This window comes from Ochotona princeps, chromosome 9 (genome assembly GCF_030435755.1).
Source record: "Ochotona princeps isolate mOchPri1 chromosome 9, mOchPri1.hap1, whole genome shotgun sequence".
In the NCBI taxonomy this organism is placed as follows: Eukaryota; Metazoa; Chordata; class Mammalia; order Lagomorpha; family Ochotonidae; genus Ochotona; species Ochotona princeps.
This window is the reverse complement of record NC_080840.1, coordinates 22646575-22667523: the sequence shown is the minus strand read 5'-3', so window position 1 is coordinate 22667523 and position 20949 is coordinate 22646575. Positions and strand designations below refer to the sequence as shown.

The 20949-nt window shown below is 34.0% G+C and overlaps 1 protein-coding gene across 1 annotated transcript in view; it reads right to left on the bottom strand.

Moving 5' to 3' along the window:
* CSMD3 (CUB and Sushi multiple domains 3) overlaps nucleotides 1-20949 on the bottom strand; it is an 878998-nt gene that overhangs the window by 618209 nt on the left and 239840 nt on the right. The window lies entirely within an intron of this gene.

Sequence of the window (20949 nt, the reverse complement as noted above, 5' to 3'; positions counted from 1 at the left end):
AATAACCAAAGGAAACTTTGTCAGTTAAACCTCTACAAGGGCAGACTCTGAGATTTTTACTTTTATTTTATTGGCCATAATTCTTTCATACAACTAGTATAACTGCGAGGGAGGATATGGGTAACTGTACTTAATTCATTATGCTGAATCCATTAAATAAAATCATTGTATTTATAAGAAAATTATAAATTTTGCCATATTTAACCAACTATTAGTGTCTGCCATAATATTCTTCTCACATATCTGACTTTATGTAAGTGAATTAACTTTTATGTAAGTAAGATAACTAAATAGCTTCTCTCTTCGCAATTTTACATTAAAGTGTTTGATGGTTTTCATTAGTCACCATGCTCTCTGCACTGGAAGTCCAGAATTTCTCATCTTACATAACTAAGGTTTATAATTTTTAAACGTTACTAAATTTTTCCAACTCTTAATCCCTTATGCCACCATTCTACTGTGTGATTCAAAACTTGAAATTCTAATGATGTGACTTGATGTGGTGACTTTGTGTGTGGCTAATTTTACATAGCATATTATTCTCCAGGTTCATTCATGTTGTTTTAAATGTGAGCCTTTACTTCTTTTCTAAAGCTGTACAATATTATATCTCATATTTATTTATTCATTTAACTATTAATGAACATTTGGTTTCTCTTATATTTTGGCAATTTGAATAATATGCTATACAAATATTCCCTTTTCTTCACATCCCATCTACCTCTTATATTTTTGGCTTATTGCTAATACCCCTTCTAATATGTATGCAGTCATATAGAGATTTTTATTGACCTTTTCCTGGTGGCTAATGATGTTGCATGTTTTCATATACCTGTTGTTTATTGCTATGTCTTCTTTTAAAAAATAAGTTATTCAATTATTTTGCCTATTTGTTATTTGGGTTATATAACTTTTTGTTACTGAGTTTAAATTCCTTTTATATTTTGTAGGTCAACACTGTCAATTTTCAAGGAGCACTTTGATAAGCTCATGGAAACATGTATTTTGAATAGTATACATGTATTTTTACATCAAATTAACATGCTTTAATTCCATTTCCACAAACTTTTGAGGTACTCTTTTCTAATTTTATAAATATGTTCTCCCATTCTGTAGATTACTTTTTAATTAAAATAATTTAATTTGGTTTTCTATATATACATGAGATTCGGTAAAAAAAAACAAATGTACAAAATAAACCAGAATGCCCATGCTCTATTTCACTCCCCATATGTCCACAGTAATTGGCTGTTTAAGGGCCTGAGCCACAAGCAAAGATTTCAGTCCAGGCCACCTGTGCAATTCAAAGGAACTAAGTGATTTTAGTCTCTTCTGCTGCCTCTCAGACTCTTCATTGAGAGGAAGCTTGTGTTTGGAGTTGAGTTGGAAAATCTCAGGCATGCAGGCATGCCAACCATTAGGGTAAACATTCATTCAACTTCTTTTTTCTATTTTGTTTCATGTGAAAAAGAAATGTGGAGAAAAATAAGACTTTTGGTCCATATATTTGGATTTTTGTTTGTTTTTCCTAGCATCATGCTGTTCTGGTTACTTTTGCTTTGTAATATATTTTGAAACCAGGAAGTTGATACTTACAACTTACTTCTCAACATACTGTCTCTATTAAGAGCAGTCTTTTGAATTCGGGTCTTCTTTTCATTTGCAAATAATAACAATGGATCTTTAAGGGCTGAATTGAATCTGTAGATCACCTTAGTACTGCACTAATATAAAAAACGTTGCGACTTCCACTATATGAATGCAATCTATATTTCTGTTTATAAATTTCCTTCTTAAATATTATATTTCTGTAAAGTCTTTTGCCTCTTTGGTTTAATTTATTCCCATGCCCTTTCTTATTTTTTTAGAAATGTAAAGGGGGTTGTTTTCTTAAATATTTTTTCAGATAGCTTGTTGGCTGTGTATAGAAACACCACTGTTATTTGTATGTTGTTTTTTGGTGCGTATTAGGGTTTTCTACATATAGAATCAAGTCATCTGCAGAGATAATTTATTCCATTCTTTCCCTACTTTTTCCTGTAATCTTTGTTTCATTCGGAATCAGGAATTCCAATTTTCTTATCTCCTTTATCCTGCTTTACTTTTGATTTTCAGATTTCAAATATTCTCATCCCCCACAAAAATGTAATTTGATTGACTTTTATATTTATCTGTTATCCTTGCTTAGATGAACTCATTCAACAAGTCACAATTACCTTTTCAGTTGTAAGTCTCATTATTTTACTTTCCTATTTAAAATCACTCAGTGGTACTCTGCCAATTAGAATAAAAAAGAAATTGGAATAGGGCCCAGCGCGATAGCATAGTGGTTAAATCCTCTCCTTGAACGTGCTGGGATCCCATCTGGACGCCAGTTCTAATCCCGGCTGTCCCACTTCCCATCCAGCTCCCTGCTTGTGGCCTGGGAAGCAGTAGAGGATAGCCCAAAGTCTTGGGACCCTGCACGCATGTGGGAGACCCAGAAGAAGCTCCTGGCTTCGGATTGGCTCAGCTCCAGCCATTGTGGCCCTTTGGGAAGTGAACCATTGGATGGAAGACCTTCCTCTCTGTCTTCTGTTCTCCGTATATCTGCCTTTCCAATAAAAAGAAATAAATCTTTAAAAAAATTGAAATATATACAAAATGTATTAGTATAATATGACAAGCTCTTCAATATCAGTTAATTTCTCCAGGTTTTTCTGCTTCTTTTTGAGGCAAAGAGCACACTATCATAAACCATAAGATTTTTCTGGGTTCTTAAAATACATTCTCTCATCTCTTAGATTTCTTACAGGTATTTTAATTTAGAAACATTTCTTCATTTATATGTCTAATTATTGTACACTTTTGTGAGTGGATAAATCAATGCTATCATTCTTTCCAGGTTGTCTTCTTCAGGTAGCCCTGCTCTTGTTCCTTACACCTATCCAAACAAAACAGCGTTGGAATATACAAAGGTATAAAAACATACCTCCCTTAAGGAGAAGAGCAGATTAAAGGGACAGTGATTCACTCTAGAGGAATGGATGGGCAGTTTTTACCATTCATTATGGCTCAGTTTCCCTTTTGTAATGCGACACACAGAACATGCAACACACAATACATCCAAGTAGGTCTCGTATACCTACTTGGTAAAAACTGGCATAAAGGAAACTGATAAAAATGTGAATTTTATCAGGCATACTGTACCATGATTAATAAAATTACATATCTATGTCTTATGTGTCTCAGATATGCTACATATTCTAAAATATAGCAGTCTTGTTTGTTGACAAGGGTGATAACTGGTAACCCTTCACAGTTTTTCTTAATATTTTCCTTTGGAAATAATATCTAATTATAGTTCCTATTCTCGCCAATGTTTTTGTTCTGATTAATTATAAACTTAAAACCAGACTGAAATATACTCCCTCTGTGAAATGTGTCCCTTAAATGCTTGACTCAGTCTGTTACATCATTCCAAATATACTTAGTACATATGTTTGTGAACATCCCCTGTAATTATTTGTTAATTTAAGCTCCCCTTGCTAGTATACTTAGGTATTCTTGCTGTAATTTATGTCTGATTTTAATAGTGCCTTGAATGTGATAACTACTGGATGACTCGCTTTCTCAACAGATTATCTTTCACCTGCTGTCTGGAAAGTATGACAACATCTACACATTTAATAACTTGCTGTCTGTGGGTTTGCCATCATCTATCTCTTTTCCAACATGAGCCAACACTTTATTCTCAGTGCTTCTCTAAAATTGTAATGCATTATTAATTCCATCTTCTTAAGCAAGTTGCCTGTAATTATAATTGTCTTTCTAAAAAAGAAAATGCAACAGCTGCACCTACTCTGAAAATGGATCCTTGGAGAATGTAATTAAGTTATTTCAATTGGGAAACTGAATATTATCAAGAGCTATGGGATGTATAACCTTAAGGCAGACCTTTCCACCAGGTTTTTAATAGTATATCATTTGCAGAAGCCTAGATAACTAGAAAATTAGAATGTAAATTTTTGCATGCCCCAGTCAGAGGCTTACTAAATGGAATTATGTTATATAATCTTACATGTTATTGTTAGAACATTTAGTAGACCACTGAGCTAAGGCAGCTAAAACCGTGTGTTTGCTACCTTTCTGACATTCCTTATAGCTGTACCTACTTCGTTTTATAACTCGGGATTTTCATATAATCTATGACAAATATTTCACACTGTGTGTATTAAGACACAATTGTAACCTGAATTTTCATACTCACCAGATTTTATAATTGGCAATTAAGAGAGAAAAGAAGTGTTGTTTTCCTATACTTCAAAATTACACTACAAGATTATGTTGAATGATTTATTGCATCTTATTTATTACAGTATTGCTCTTGATAATATCCTACCTTTTTTTAGAGCTAAAAGAATCGGTTGGTGCTTGTTTTAAGCAAAATATAAGGCATAGGATATAATATTTGGCGAACATATCATTCAATACTAATTACACATGGAAAATTCTAATGATATTGTCAATAAAAATAAAAGAAGTCAATAAAAAGTTGACTTAAAAGATGTTTTATTACAATAGTCACTTCACTTCATGAGACTCTTATTGGCAGTTATCAAGTGTCTACTTTTCAGATAAATATTCAAGAAAGGACATTACTATTTCATGAGTAATCATTTACTTTGGGCAAGGAATTAATCATGTTAAATGTTAATCAAATTCTTTCCCTTCTTAATTTATAACTAATGACCTCAATTTTCCTGTCTGTTCAAACAGGGTAAATATAACTCCTTGTACATTGTCAATATTTTAAACATCAGAAATTATCCCATGTGACCTTCCAGAGTCAAATGTCTCATGTTAATCATTACCATGATATAGCTTGACTATTGTAGTGTGAAAAATGGAATCCATGCACAAAGTTTTAATAATGTACATTTTATATTACATTTGAAGACCACTTATTTATACTCAGTGACATCATACTTAATGGAGCTATAGTTGACATATTTTTCAGCAACAGAGAGATAAAGGATTGCATTTTTGAAGTAGTCCCTAAAGGTATACATGATAAACTATACCTTGGTATTCAAATTAACTGAAATTTCAGCTCATTTAAGTTTCTTGTGACCTTAATACTAATATATATTAATATTCACACTTTCATGAAAACAAATATGTGACAAAAGCATTTGCAAATTATGCAATTATTATGGAGTATAATATACCTAATGTACCAAAAGTATTGTACAAGTGTCAGCATTTTATAATGATAATATATAGGCTTTATACTCTGGTAAATCTTGCTACTTTTCAAAAGAGATTTAATAGGAGAAAATATTATACATAAAACTGAATCAAATGGTCACATTTATTCTTGTGTATTTAAATATTGTTTTCAAATTGATCATTTTCACTAGAGTTATTCTTTGAAATGAAGAAATTAAATCACAATAAAAGTATTGCTATATAAATTGTAAACTTATAGATATAATTTATGTTATGGAAGTTAGAACACGGAAGTATAAATAAAAAACTGTCAACAAAGATTTAAGATAAATTAATGCTAAATAGATGTACAACAAGTTATCTACATATTCATAGATACCCAAGTTAAGAATTTTCACAATTTTAAAAAAATTATTGTATTTTCCAATAATGTATCCTTTTCAAAATCATTAGCTGATTGAAACTTTGTTCCAATCTTTTATGATTTATATCCTTAATTACTTTTAAGTAATAAATCAGGATCAGACATTGCAGTATAGTTTGTCAAGCTCCTGCCTGCAGCACCAGCATCCTGTACAGATGTTGATTTGTGTTCTGGCTGCACCACTTTCAATCCTGTTCTCTTCTAATGGCTGTGAAAAAGCAACAGAATATGGTCCAACACTCATGAACCTCCTGCTTCCTGCTTTTTGCTGACCTATTCCTGCCCATTGCATCCATTTGAATGAACCAATGAATGGATAATCTCTCACTCTCCCTGTCTCTCCCTCTTTCTCTGTATCACTTTCAAAATAAACAAACTTGTAAATATGGGGTGCATGGCCATAATAACAGCAACATTGAATATTTCTCTAATAGTAGTTTTACAAGTATAACATTTCCTTTAATTAAACTCTATGAATCCAAAGAAAAATATGATAAATTATAAAACCCAGATAGATTAAATCATTTGCTTAAGATTACACAATAATTCAGTGTTAGAGATAACATATAATGCATGTTCATATTACCTAATTGATTTCTTTTTAAAAATTGGCCATATTTCTTAATGTAACCTTTTATAAATAAAAGTTAAAATTTATGTAACTAAAGCATACCCTCCTTTACAAAGAGAACATGTATTTCAAATATAAAGATGTTAATAAAACTTTTAAACTATGGATACAAAGGTAGTGGGACAGAAAGACAACGGGCTAAGATATTCTGCAGACCATTTCCCCACAGAGACACTGATTTGAACATCGCTATTAACACATACAGACAAAAATCATCATTATAAGAGCTATGGAGCAAGTGTGAAATCTCAGAGCATGGTTTTAGTATAATAATAACAAAAGTCACATTGAAAAACAAAGATGGCAACAATTGCTTGTATCATCTCCTCCCCAAGTCCCAATTAGGGAGGCGCATTGAGAGGCACCTCAAGATTGGGCATGGGAGAGGATCTAAATGCATTTTGTAGATCTGAGTGCCAATACATGATTCAGTACGATAAAATTTGGAAGTGGACAGGAACCAAAGATTGTTTTTCTTTAAGTTTTATTCATTTATATCGGAAAGTCTGTTATTTGGGTGCAGGGTCCCAAGCCTTTGGGTCATCCTCTACCCACAAGCAGAGAGCTAGATGGGAAGTGGGGACACTGCAATATGAACCGGCTCCCTTACCGGATCTCAGCATGTGCAAGACAATGGTTTAGCTACTGGGACACTGCGGGGCACCTGATCTGTAGATTCTGGCTGTCGCAGCCAGAATATTTAGAATTGTGCTTCTTCATAGTCATGCAGACTGAGAATCACTTCTAATATCAATTGTCCTCTAACCTTAGGCAAAAAGCAGAGCAAGTTTGATGTTGCTAGGAAATAGGACAGGAGAGATAGCTTGGTACTTTGCTTTGGAACTCTGAGCTAGCTTATTGTCGTGAGACTCTTCACCTGATAAACTTCAAAGGTCTCAGTTCCTAGGGCAGTGCTCCCTAATGAAGCTGTGGATTTACCCTGGCATTATGCAGAGACCTGTGCTAGTGTGGGATGGGCTAATTCCACCGTGTGCCATTGCCAGTGGTTGAGACTTTCTCTCTCTCTCTCTCTTTCTCTCTCTCTCTCTCTCTCTCTCTCTCTCTCTCTCTCCTTCCCTCCCCCTCACTATCTCTTTATAACATTGCATTTCAAATAAGTAAAAAAAAATGTGTGTATATACAGATACATGTACCAACAAAGCAAAAGACAGACCTTAGAAGTAAACACATCTATACCCAACTACCTTTGACAAAGTTGCAAGAACATGGGATGGAAATCAGTGTTTTCAAAAATGATTTGGGGGATATTGGATTAGGCTGCTATTTTTCCACCTTGTGCAGAAATCAACTAAAAATGCGTGAAAGGCCCAACACCTGAAACTTTCACCAGAACTAGAAGAAAACATGAAGGACATTACTGAGGAAATTAGAATGTGCAAAGACTTAATTCTTTCTTTCTTTCTTTCTTTGCTTTCTTTTCTTTCTTTCTTTCTTTCTTTGCTTTCTTTTCTTTTCTTTCTTTCTTTCTCTTTCTTTCTTTCTTTCTTTCTTTCTTTCTTTCTTTCTTTCTCCTTCTCCTTCTCCTTCTCCTTCTCCTTCTCCTTCTCCTTCTCCTTCTCCTTCTCCTTCTCCTTCTCCTTCTCCTTCTCCTTCTCCTTCTCCTTCTCCTTCTCCTTCTCCTTCTCCTTCTCCTTCTCCTTCTCCTTCTCCTTCTCCTTCTCCTTCTCCTTCTCCTTCTCCTTCTCCTTCTCCTTCTCCTTCTCCTTCTCCTTCTCCTTCTCCTTCTCCTTCTCCTTCTCCTTCTCCTTCTCCTTCTCCTTCTCCTTCTCCTTCTCCTTCTCCTTCTCCTTCTCCTTCTCCTTCTCCTTCTCCTTCTCCTTCTCCTTCTCCTTCTCCTTCTCCTTCTCCTTCTCCTTCTCCTTCTCCTTCTCCTTCTCCTTCTCCTTCTCCTTCTTATCAAATCCTAACTGTTTACTCAGGAAAAGTGAAAAACAGACTAAGGGGATTTTATCAAACTAAAGAACTTCTGCCCAGCAGATGAAGCAGTTGCCACAGAAGTGGTTATCTACTAGATACTAAAAGATATTTGAAGATTATATATGTGATGATGCACTAACATCTAAATTAATACAAGGAATTCTTGGAATTCAATATAAAAATATAATCCATTTTTAAAATTGGTAGATCAAAACATATATTTTTCAAAGGCAGGCAAATAAATGCTCAGGATATATATGAAGAAAAAAATTTTAACATTACTAATCATTAAGGAAATATAATAAAACCACAATTAAGGGCCTGGCACAATAGTGTAGTGGTGAAAATCCTTGCCTTTCATGGGACAGGCAGGATCCCATGTGGGCCCAGCATAATCCTGACTCCTGGTTTCTGACCAGCTCAGTACTGGCCATTTTGGCTTCTTGGGGAGTGAACCAGAGGACAGAGATCTTACTCTCTGTCTCTCCTTCTCTCTGTATATTTGCCTTTCCAAAAAAGATAAAAATGAAAATACAATAAAATATCGCTTCAATCTAGACAGATTGACGGTTATCAAAAAGAAACAAGATAGCAAGTGTTGGGCCCAGCTCCGTAGCCTAATGGCTAATGTCATTGCATTTCATGGGACAGGTTCCTATATGAGCACCGATTCATATTCCAGCTGCTCCACTTCTCATCCAGATCCCTACTTGTGGCCTGTGAGGATGGTACAAAGCCTTGGGACGCTGTACCCACATGGGAGACCTCGAAGAGGTTCCTGTCTAACTAGTTTAGTTCTGGCTGTTGTGGCCAACTGGGGAGTAAGCCAGCGGAAAAAAGCTCTTATTCTCTGTCTCTGCTCTCTGTGAAACTGACTTTCCAATAAAAATAAATAGATCTCAGAAAAATAAAACAAATAAAAAAGAAAAAGACGGCAAGTATTAGTGAGGATGTGGAGAAAAGGGAACACACACATAATGTTGATGGGAATATCCACTGAATAGACTATTGTAGCAAATTGTACTGAGTTTTCTCAAAAAGCACAACTGCCATATCCAGAAATCTGCTATTGGATTTCTATCCAAAAAGATATAATTTATGAATGAAAACCTCCACACTTTACTCCACACCTGATAAAATCCACTTTGCTAAAAAGTCATATTATTTTGATAATTATTCTGACCCTATTTTAAAGTATAAATATTATTTCAAATACTATTTTTAAATTGCAATATTTAAAGTGTAATATTCAAAAAATTTAAATACTAAACATTTAAAAATAGATAGTAAAATATTTTAGATATCAACTTTCATCAATTGTAAATATATCTAGTGCATGTATTTTGCTGTTACAATAATCACTCGCTTACTTATTGCTTTATTTTTGCTGATTTTTAAAATGTTTTAATTCTTATTTTTTGTAAATATTGCAGAATCTTTATTCTTCAGCAAATACACACTTAACATGTTTCCATTTCTAATTACTATGAATACTGACCATACTTAAAATGTATGAATTAGTATAGGATGGAATGCAGAATGAAAAGCAAATGTTTGACAGAAATTTTCATTCTAAAAGTCTTCAACTCTCCAATACTGAGTTAGAAACACACTAGAGATTTCATTGTGAATATAAACAGTTTTATATGAATTGGTATATTCATTTTAGATTGATACTATCAAACCTCTGAGAATTTTTTTAAAGGAAGTAAGTTTCTACAGAAAACCAAGATCATTTAGTATTTTAAAATGCTAGTTTCATGAAAATAGTTAGGCTAACAGGGAAAACTTCTAGAGAATGACTTTCAAATTGAGTCAAGAATTTCTTTGGGACTTGGTATAACTAAAGGAATGAAGTTATTCAGCAGGAAAAATAATGTACTTAGATAAAGCATAATCCATGGGAATTCCGTTTCTTCTTATCCATCAGTGCTCTACCAACTCTTCATTTTGCTTCTACCTTGCCTTTATATCCCAAGGCCCAGTTACTGCCATTGCCTGCCCTGTTATGCTTACGGTATGCTTACATCTAACTTCCTAGGCCATTTTAAAGAAATAATATTCAAGCTCATAAATTTTTACCACTGCAAACTTACCTCTTAAAATCTCAACCAAATTCGGAACAGTGCCCAGCGAGTTTTCAGTTTCCCCTAAGCTTTTACCTTTTCATTTCATTCTACAAACTATATATCAAATATATTCCTCTCCCTTAAAATACCATTATCTTTTTTCGCTTTCAGCACATCACCTTCATTCTTTCTCCATGAAGTAAATGGGAATTACTAAAATTATGTAGTTCAGCCTCTGGTCACTATTCCTACAAAATTTAATGAGATGTATCTGTTCCTTTCATCAAAGTAAAACTCCTGTCTCCTCTTGGCTATGGCTAAATCATTGGTAGTAAATTGCAAAAAATTTGTTAGGTCAGGAATTGGAAACTGACTTAATTAAAAGAAACCACACGACAGGGCTCAGCAGTAATATTGGAGTTTAGTGTCAACTATAGTGCTCCTGGACAGTGCTTATGAGAGGACTTTATGAAAGTGATAAGGAGAAACACAGAGCACAAAATTAGGAAAATTGTGTATTCTGACTTTTTCCTGGGTCAGGGTGACACAACAACTAGTGTTTCATTTGTATGGGCTAAATGAGGGGATGAAATTAGCCAGGCCTCATGTTCACTATAGATTGATTTACAGTGGTTTTACAGTGTTTTAGCTACAGAAAATAAAGAAACCATAGAATCAGATGGGCATCATTTTCCCTTTAAAATTTAAAAATATCTTTTAAAATGTATTACTTAGGATGTTTTATACAATTCTGTGGCTTACTTGAATTCAGAAGCAGACTAGGCATTAACTGTCTTCTGTAGGTACAGTTACTCTTTAAAAATAAAATTCATTCAATATAAATGTAGTGACAGACTTTTTTTCTAAAGATTTATTTATTTTTATTGGAAACTTATATTGACACAGAGAAGGAGAGACAAAGATATTCTATATGCTAGTTCATTCCCCAAGTAGCCACAAAGGCTGGAGCCGATCTGATCCGTAGCTAGGAGCTTCTCCCACATGGGTACAGTGTCCCAAGGCTTTGGATTGTCCTCCACTGTTCTCCAGGCCAGAGCAGAGAGCTGGGTTGAGAGTGGAGCAGCTGGGACATGAACCAGGGCTTATAGGATCTTCAATTTAAACATAAAATACTTCTCTGATGCTTTAGGTACAAAATCTTGGTTATTTAAAAAGTATACCTCACATGTAATGATTGATTTAAAATAATTACCAAAAATGTGCAAATAAAACTTGACTTCCACATACATGTCAGAGAAGTATTTTATGTTTAAATTGAAGGGTCTTGATTAAAATATTAAAAATGATTCAGTATTTACCTGCTATTTGTCTTAATTCTAATATCATTCATTATGTGACTTTTTTTTAATGAGTGAACAAGCCTCTAATACACTGTCAGCTCTGCTGGATATACTAATAAATTGCTTTTTCTTAACACATTCTAACTATCTGGAATTTTAGGGAAAAGAAGGTTTAATTTTCAACACAATCTATATTAGCAATATTAGTCTATACTTTAAAATAAATATCTACTATGATATTTAAATTTCAGGGTTGCATGTCATTGCTTTTTTTTTTACTGAGATGCTATTTTTTCAGAAAGTCTTACCTGTATATATAATAAGAGATACTATCTGTGAAAAAGAACACTGAAGCAGGTATTAAAAGATCTTTTTTAATTTTGATTTTTAAATATACATAATGAGCCTTTAATTTCACTCTTCCTCTCTACCTTCCTTCTTCTTGCCTTCTTTTCGTAGAAAAATTATTTTTCTGTTCTGTCAGCAATATTTCCATTTTTCTTTCTTCTGAGCCTGCAAAACAACGACTTAGCACCGTTTAATGGTTATTCTTAGTGAGTTAGTGTTTTCTAGGCAGTGGAGCTGTAGCCATCTCCAGCAACAGACTGAGCACACCAGTCCTTAGCTGGAAACTGCTGAATAGATGAGGGGGATGCCTGCATGCTTTCAGGCCAACCTGTGACCCCCTGTCCAGTGGCAGATTCTTAGGAGCTGCAGTCAGCCATTCACCCAGAAGTACCCGCTTTTTTACAGATCTTCAGCAGGAGCCTGTGCTTCCTTTTCAGGATATCTGTAGAAGCTTAAATTGGGTAGGATCACCCATGGGCATTCTCTGGAGATGGTGCCATGTCTACTCAGAAATTCTAGGGCCAACATCCATGTCAGAGCAACTGGGTAAGCATCCTTGTTGCAAGGAATAGGAATACCCAGGTAGCCCAAAGAAGAATCTGTCCTACACAGAGTAGTGTTTTCACCTCTTGCTTATACTCCTGTGAAAGATGTGGCCTATTTATTACTTATTGAATATTATAGGTAGTGATGCATTAAAACTATGATTAAAAAGTGCATATTTTGCAAAAATTTGAAAGAAAAAGAGGCATATTGAGGGCAGGAAAGAGGGAGGAAGAGAGGGTGGGAGAGAGGATAATATAATGATCTTATTGGAATTGTATCTGAAAAACCTGAAATCTTCATATTAACAAAAATTTGAAAAATGCTTATTTGAGAAGCTGGTGATTCACCATGCGATCAGTCCCCAATAAAATACATGGCTTCTAGATTCCCTGGATCTTATTAGTAAAGCTCCCAGGCATTAAATAGCAGAAATACAAGTGACTACAATGGTAGCAGCAAATTTCAGCGTAATCCAGCAGCTGTTATTCTTGGAATATATTTCACTGTTTGCAGAAGAAGCAATGGCACAGACTATCAAAAGCTTTTCCCAGTTCCTTTTCAAAGTTATGTAGATGCCATCCTTTTTACATATGTGGATACCCTGGCACTTGGGAAGTCAAGATCAGCCTCTCTTACTGAGTTTCTGAACCAAGGAATTTGAGGAAATCCTTTGTAAGTCCCTAAGGGCTTCAGATGTTGCAATATTTCCTTTTATGTTAGAACATGAGACAACACCACCATCATATGGACTCTTCTTCAGTAATGGTGGCAAGTGAGCATGTGGTTTCTTCTTCCTGGTGAGTTAGAACTTCTCTGCAATTTCAGAATTTCTATTTCTTATAATTTTAATTGTACTTTATTAGTGTCATCTCAATAGAGCCAAACAAAATTTTAAAAGGAATTGTTTAAAAATATAGAATTATAGTTGATATTTAAGTAATAGTTTTTTTTTCTCAACTGTGGACATGTAGTAACTTTTAGAACCAAGCTTCATTGTACATTTAGTTCAGTCATTCTCAGAGAAAGATAGTAAACCAAAGCACCTGTTTGACAGTGTCAGTATTAGTAATGTTTATTTTTTTAAAGACTGAAGATTGTGGCAGGTTTCCTCTGGGTAATTTATCTTATTTAGTCAGACAGTCCTGGCTACTTGTTATACATTTATTGCAAATAAATGTGTGTATGTGTTATATAATTACGTTGATTTGTTTTGTAGGTCTTGTGACTCTGTTCTACTTTTTAAATAATACAAAGTATCTCAGTTTCTAAAGGATAGGCATAGGAGCATTAGATGACTTAGTTGTAACATTTATGGAACATTGATTTATAGAGCAATAGTTGTCTAGTTTTACTATGAACGGGAATTATTAACTTTAGTTTGATCATTAGATGTCTTCATGTTCTTTGAATGTAAATCAGTAGATTCACATGGAATCTGGAAAATCTGCACTTCTATAAACACCAAAAGCACTTTCGATGTAGTTATTGTAAGGACACCATGTGAAAAATATTTTGAGTATAAATCTATCTCATTTCATACATATACTTTAACATATGTGCATACAAGCACTCAGATATGAATATACATATATTAGAGAAAAACACATATTGTTTTATATAAAAGACAGCCTCTGTGTGTGTATATGTGTGTGTTTATGTATTTACATATGGCTTTGTATACATAAATATCTGATATTTTGATAACAGTACAGTTACATATAGATATACATAAAACAAACATGTGTAAAATACATATATACATGCACATATGTAAACAGCTCTTCAAAAGTTCATGAATAAGATATTATGAAAAAAACTGCATGGGTTTCAAATATTTCTGAACCATAACAGGCGTCTTTTAACTATTTTTTGGCAAACTTTACAAAGTACCTTTGTGTGTGTCCTTATACATATATGCCTATAGGTATGCATCTCAGTATAAATATGTTTAAGTATGTATGAATATGTGTATGTATATGTAATATGTAAGAGAGCTACAAGTATATATTATATTCACTTCCCCTGGAGAGGGTACATCAATAAAAGCAAAGTGTCAGAAACTGACAGTGATTCCCTAATGTCTACTCCTCTTTTCCTTCATAATCACTTTTAGTTAAGCCATGGCCTTTACAAATTTCTACATTTTTCTTATAGCCAAGTGGCCATTTAAGTACATTTTTGCCCATGTGATATAAGTATTTGAAAATGAAATAGATAATATGGGTCTTGTTTGAGAAATAGATACCTGGTGAGAGATTTTTGACCATTCCCTTCCTTTGTTCTTTCTACTGTCTGGAGCATAAACTGAAAATGTAATGGTTTAGGGCCTGGCGGCATGGCCTAGCGGCTAAAGTCCTCACCTTGAACGCCCGGGATCCCATATGGGTTCCGGTTCTAATCCCGGCAGCTCCACTTCCCATCCAGCTCCCTGCTTGTGGCCTGGGAAAGCAGTGGAGGACGGCCCAAAGCCTTGGGACACTGCACCCATGTGGGAGACCTGGAAGAGGTTCCTGGTTCCCGGCATCGGTTCGGCGCAGCACCGGCCGTGGCGGCTCACTTGGGGAGTGAATCATCGGATGGAAGATCTTCCTCTCTGTCTCTCCTCCTCTTTGTATATCTGACTTTGTAATAAAATAAATCTTTAAAAAAAAAAATGTAATGGTTTAACCTCAGACATAAAACAGTCTTAGAAGAATGAAAATACTAAAGGGGCTTTACTGATTATGTGTGTTGATAAGTTCCTGGCACATAAATGCCTTGTATACTCACCTTCAGGATTCTGTTTTTAAAATGCTTACATCTTTTAGAAATCTCTTGATTTTATTTGTTTATATTTCGCTTGTTTTCTTTTATTTACAACTGAACCTAACCCAAACAATTACACATTGCTAAAATCAAATCAAATATAATCTGTAGATAAAAACTGAAAGGAGATTGTCACCTGATGCCATTTTTATAGGGGACAAAAAGTCACTTAGCAATGGTATCTAAGGTATGAAAATGCCTTGAGATCAAAGATCTGATTATGATTTTGTTATTTTAGTCGGTATATATGCTCAAAAATAACAAAGAGATACATCAAGTAATTAATAAAAAATCAGGTAAATTAATAATAAAATTTGTGAAGGTTTAAGATCATTGCAACCACTTGAATGTACTCAAATCCAATGGTTAATTTCAGAGCTTGTTTTATTAATCTGTGGTTTGACAAAACTAACGAGCTCCTTGATATTTTCTTTGTTTTATTTTCATGAACTGTTATCTTCTTTGTCGTCCTATTTCATTTATCTTATTCTTCAATATTGCTGACATTTTAGTGGATTATTCTTGGAATCAACTCTTAGTGTGTTTCTCTTTTTAATCTAATAATCACTCCTACATAAGAACACTTGCTTGTACACTTCCAAATTTTGATTCTCAACTAAGGTATGTTTATTCTATCACTTTCTTAAAATCTTCATTTAAAAGCCAATTTAATCTTCACGTAATACCTCCCAAATAGTTCCATTAATACTCGTCTTGTGTTGATGAGTGTACTGATATTTGCTCAGTTAGTCAGAATATATTATTTATAGCTATCCTCTCCATATCTCTCCAACTTCACATGTCAGCATTTAACAAATTCTGACAAACTTGCCTTAAAATTTAATGACTTCTAAGAAATGTTTAAAATCATCTTAATTTGGTTACATATATTACTAGAGTAGTGATTCAGCTTTAAGACTTCAAAGAGATATCTTAAAATTGCACACTCCCATCTTCAAATATATTATTTTTGTGGAGAAATATATATATGCTTTTTAAATCTTTTTATTTATTATTATTATTATTATCATTTTATGATACAGTTCCATAGGCTCCTGGCATTTCCCTTATCCCCTTCCAATCCCCCCAGTTCCTCATATCATTACTAAAGTATATTTCTTCATACACAGTTATATGTCTATCATTGTGGGAATGGACAATGGCAGAGAGTCCAGCATCCTATTGTCAAGATACAGTAAACAGTTTCATTGTAAGTTCATCTTTGTCTGAAAGTAGAGATGCATACTACATTGTATCCTCACATCTGGATATGTTAGTCTCCATTTCACAGCTACTGTACATCCCCTTAATTGAAAGTCACAATACAAAATCAACAGTAGGAAGAAAAATAGAAGTTTACAATGCCATGAAGTTAAATAACGTGTTACTAGATATGACAGTCTCCATTACACAGCTACTGTACATCGCCTTAAATGAAAAGTCACAAAACAAAATCAACAACAGGAAGAAAACAAAGAAGTTAACTTCATTAGCAATGAAGTTAAATAACATGTTACTGAATAACTAATGTGTCACTGAAGAAATGAAAATCAAGAACCTTTTTGAAGAAAATAATGCTTCTGTATGATCTATGAGTCACTGAATGATTTAATCAGAAGAAAGTGTTTTGAAGAGATGAAACTAACAAAAACAAAAACATCAAAATCCATGAGATACAGTTTCCACTGATTTTTGTTGATGAAATGTGTCTCTTCTAGACAACAAAGAGGCAGGTTTTGTTTTTAATCCAGTCTACCAATCCACGACATTTGATCGATGAGTCCAAGCCATTTACATTCAGGGTTAATATGTATGGGTGGCAATTTGGCCCTGTCATTTTAGCAATGGGTTGTTCATTGATTAAGTCTTCTGTTGTCCTTTTACTGGGATGTTCTTCACATTTGCCTTAGGTTTTTCTGGGTGCTATTCCTCTTCTCTGTTAAGAGAACATCTTGAAGTATCATTTATAGGGCAGGTTTGAAAGAGGCAAATTCTTTTAACTTGTCTTTACTGTGGAAGAATTTTATTTCATTTTCAAAGACAAAAGAAAGCTTTGATGGATATGTTATCCTAGGCTGACAATTTTTTTTCTTTTAGAATCTGGAATATGTTGCTCCATTCTCTTCTTGCCTGTAGAGTTTCCTGTGAGAGATCTCCTGTGAGTCTAATTTGCATTCCTTTATATGTCAGTTTATTTTTTTCACGTGCACATTTCAGGATCTTTTCCTTATGTTCGATTGAAGAGAGCTTGATGATCATGTGTTGTGGTGAAGATCGCTTTTGGTTAAGCTTGTTGGGAGTTCTATGCCCCCTTTTGGATCTTGTTTCCCAATTCTTCCTCTAGATTAGGAAATTTTCTCTTATTAGCGCGTTAAATACCTTTTTAAACCCAGCTTCTCTTTCTGCATCTTCTGGAACTCCCATAACTCCTATATTAGGCCTCTTAATAGTGTCTTTCAGTTCTTGAATGCTTTTTTTGGCCTGATCCAGCTCTGCTTCCAACTTTTTGTTTGCTTCCCCCTGGTGACAGGAAATATCTTCCAATGCTGAGATTCTTTCTTCTGCTTGCTTCATTCTATATATTCTTTATTAAAAATTGTGTTACTTTTAAGATAAATATGTTACTTTATTATCTTAATGCCAGACCTCATGAGACTTAATATTTTCTGAAAAATATGTTTTATCATTGAAGAACATTAATAATGTATCAGATAAATCTCCATAAATTGTTAAACAAACAAACAGTCTTTCCGTTAGTCACTTCCCATTTCAGCTGGAGTAAAAGCCAAAGGTGAGTTCTATGAAGAACGTGTTTCTTTTTTCTCCTACCATTTTTCATTCATGGCCATTCATTTGTACAATGGGCTCCTGGTGTTTACTTTAGCACACTAAAGTCCAGTATGTTTTAGGACTGAGTTAGACATTGCTTTTACATGAAATATTCAAGACTGAGTTATCTTCTTGCTTAACTAGTTAACTTCCCCAAGTACTATCAAATGTAACTTTCTCATTTGGGAAAGCTGCATATTCCTCACAAATTCTTGACCTCTGGTACCCCGCTTTATTATTTCTTTCTTATTGTTATATGAGTAGAATATTTCATTTGCCTTAATTCTGCTAATCAGTGTTTATTGTCTTTCTCCACTGACATAGCCTACCTTCTGCAGGAATGTGTCTCTTCACTGCTTTTGTTGTGGACACACTTAAACCAATATGGTTTCCAATAAGTACTTGTTGAATGGACTTTGTATATATGTAATTCCACAAAGACTCAAATTGAATTTGGAAATATTTTTTTTTTCAAAGTAAGATTTATTTAGGAAAAAAAAGGGGGGAAAGGGCTCCTACCATGGTGGCCGGGGAAGGCGGGGGAGGAGTGCTCCATGTGTCCAGAGGAAAAAAAACCCAGACCTCCTGCCGTAGTGGCAGGAGGAATTAAAAAAGGCCAAGTTAATGGTGGAGATGGTGTCCTTTAAAACTTCAAAGGAGTTTCTCCAAAAACAAAGGAAAAATTCTGGTTTCCATGGTACCTGGCTGTGGGACAAAAGCTCAGAAAGGTGTTATTGGTTAACTTCCTCAGTCCCTTTCTAATGATTAACTGATTATTCAGACACTATCCCCTTGACAATGGCCTGGAGGTGGAATAATTTTAAAGAGCAGCTAATCCAACTTTTCATCCATAGGTTAACAAATAAAGCAGTGTTGAATTTCTACATCTTTGCTCCTGCCATAACAATTAAGCTGATGATGTCATAAAATATTAGCATTAAGAGGACTCTTGAATGGGGAGCAGACATGACTTACCCATTTTCTTCAATCAGTATAGTCAAGACTGAGATTTCAACAGAAGCATCTTTATGCTGTGTTGCTTTTTATTCCACTACAATTAATTGCTTGACATTCACCAAGTCTTAAAAACTTTATTGCCTAAATGAAGGCATTCCTGTTCAGATCATTTAGTGACATTACTGATTGTTTCGTAATTTAAAAAGAGCATAATAATTTGGCATGTGTAAGCTGCCAAGTGAGGCAAGGGCTAACTGCTAAAATCCTGTTTCCAACTGAATAGATGATATTCTTTGGTCCTTGCTGACAAAGTCAAATATTGGATACATTTAACCTTTCGCCACTGTCTACACCTCAGAGTGGTTCATATAAACAAAGTGTTTTGGACATTTGTATCACTTTCTTGAAATCATGTTATTGTGGATTTTTATACAACAAAGACTTTGGCAAGTATACCTAAATATTTAGTGGAACAACACTTTGAATAGGCATTAAGATGATACATTTCTTAGTTTATTATTTTCTTCCTGAGTAACAGGCAAATAACTGATCCAGTGTCACTTAAAGTACAAAATGGAGAAATGTGTGACTTTGTTTCTATTATTGGATCTGCTATATTTTCTAACAACTCCAATAAGAAAGCATATAAATCATTGCTAAGTATCTTTAAGCTGAAATAAGGTGATTATAAGAAAGTCAGTGAAATATTATAATCAAAATTCTAATTTAAAAAACAATTTTCCTTTGTTTTGTTTTTTCCTGGTGTTTTGTTTAGAAATCATTGTTTATATGAGACAAATTGTGAGTTACTGAGTAAGTAGTAATTTATAAAACATTTGTTTTTAAGTTTTCTAACACGTTGAATGAAAATTCTTGATTTCATTGCAGTGTGGAATAAAGCTGTCCTGAAAAGTGGTAGGGGTATATAATTTTGAATACTGATAACCCAAGGGGATGGGGAGAATTGGTATCACTAAGTGTGTCACATTTACCCTATTTTAAAAACTGGGATTAACAACAGACACATCTACAACATGTGCCAAGGCTTAGCTAGTGGTGATGATTTTCAATATTCATTTGATATCCATTCAGAAGCTATTGTATATTCCTTCTTCTCTCTCCTGTTATTTTTCTGTGTGATCTCTCATTCCTTAAGGTCTCTTCTTGCTTCTCTTGAGTGCAGTTTGATGGATCACTTTTGCTGGATCATTCTTCCAAGCCTGGACCTTATCTGTTGTTAATTTTTGAAAATTTAGTCCCAGTCCTCTTTTGTCTTGTAACTTTTTGCCTCTGTCTGTTCTCCCATTGGTTCAATTATCCTCAGTATCATTCCATTAGGTGTTAACCTACTGCTATAAATCAGGCTTTATTTTTAACACGATCTTAGGTATCATTTCTCAACCTTTTGCAGAGTCCTTTTGTTTATGTCTTCTAAATACATGCCAATGTGTTTTGCTTGCTTATCTCAATATTGTATCTCTTATCACAATATTACCATGATATTTTTTTTGGAAATGTATAATTACGTCCTAGGAATACATCTAATAGGCCCCTACTTCAAATTAATCTCAAACAATAATAAGCATTTAAAAATTCAAACACTTCATGTGATGTTTTCGGGGGACACATTTCTACTGTTTCTCATCAATCCTTATGGTTCAAATAATCTTTCGTAGACTTATCAATTATTATCTCACTTTACTAAAGTCATCTTACCATTCTTCCTTTCATCCAGTTATTGAATTCTAATATTCTCAGTGTTACCAGTGGATTCAAATTTTCAAAATGAAGAAAACTTTCTTTGAAAAAAATGTGTTCTGAGTAGTAAACAGCTTTATGATACATCTCTTGAGTCTCTAAAAAAATACTTCCCCAGATTGTTATAATTTT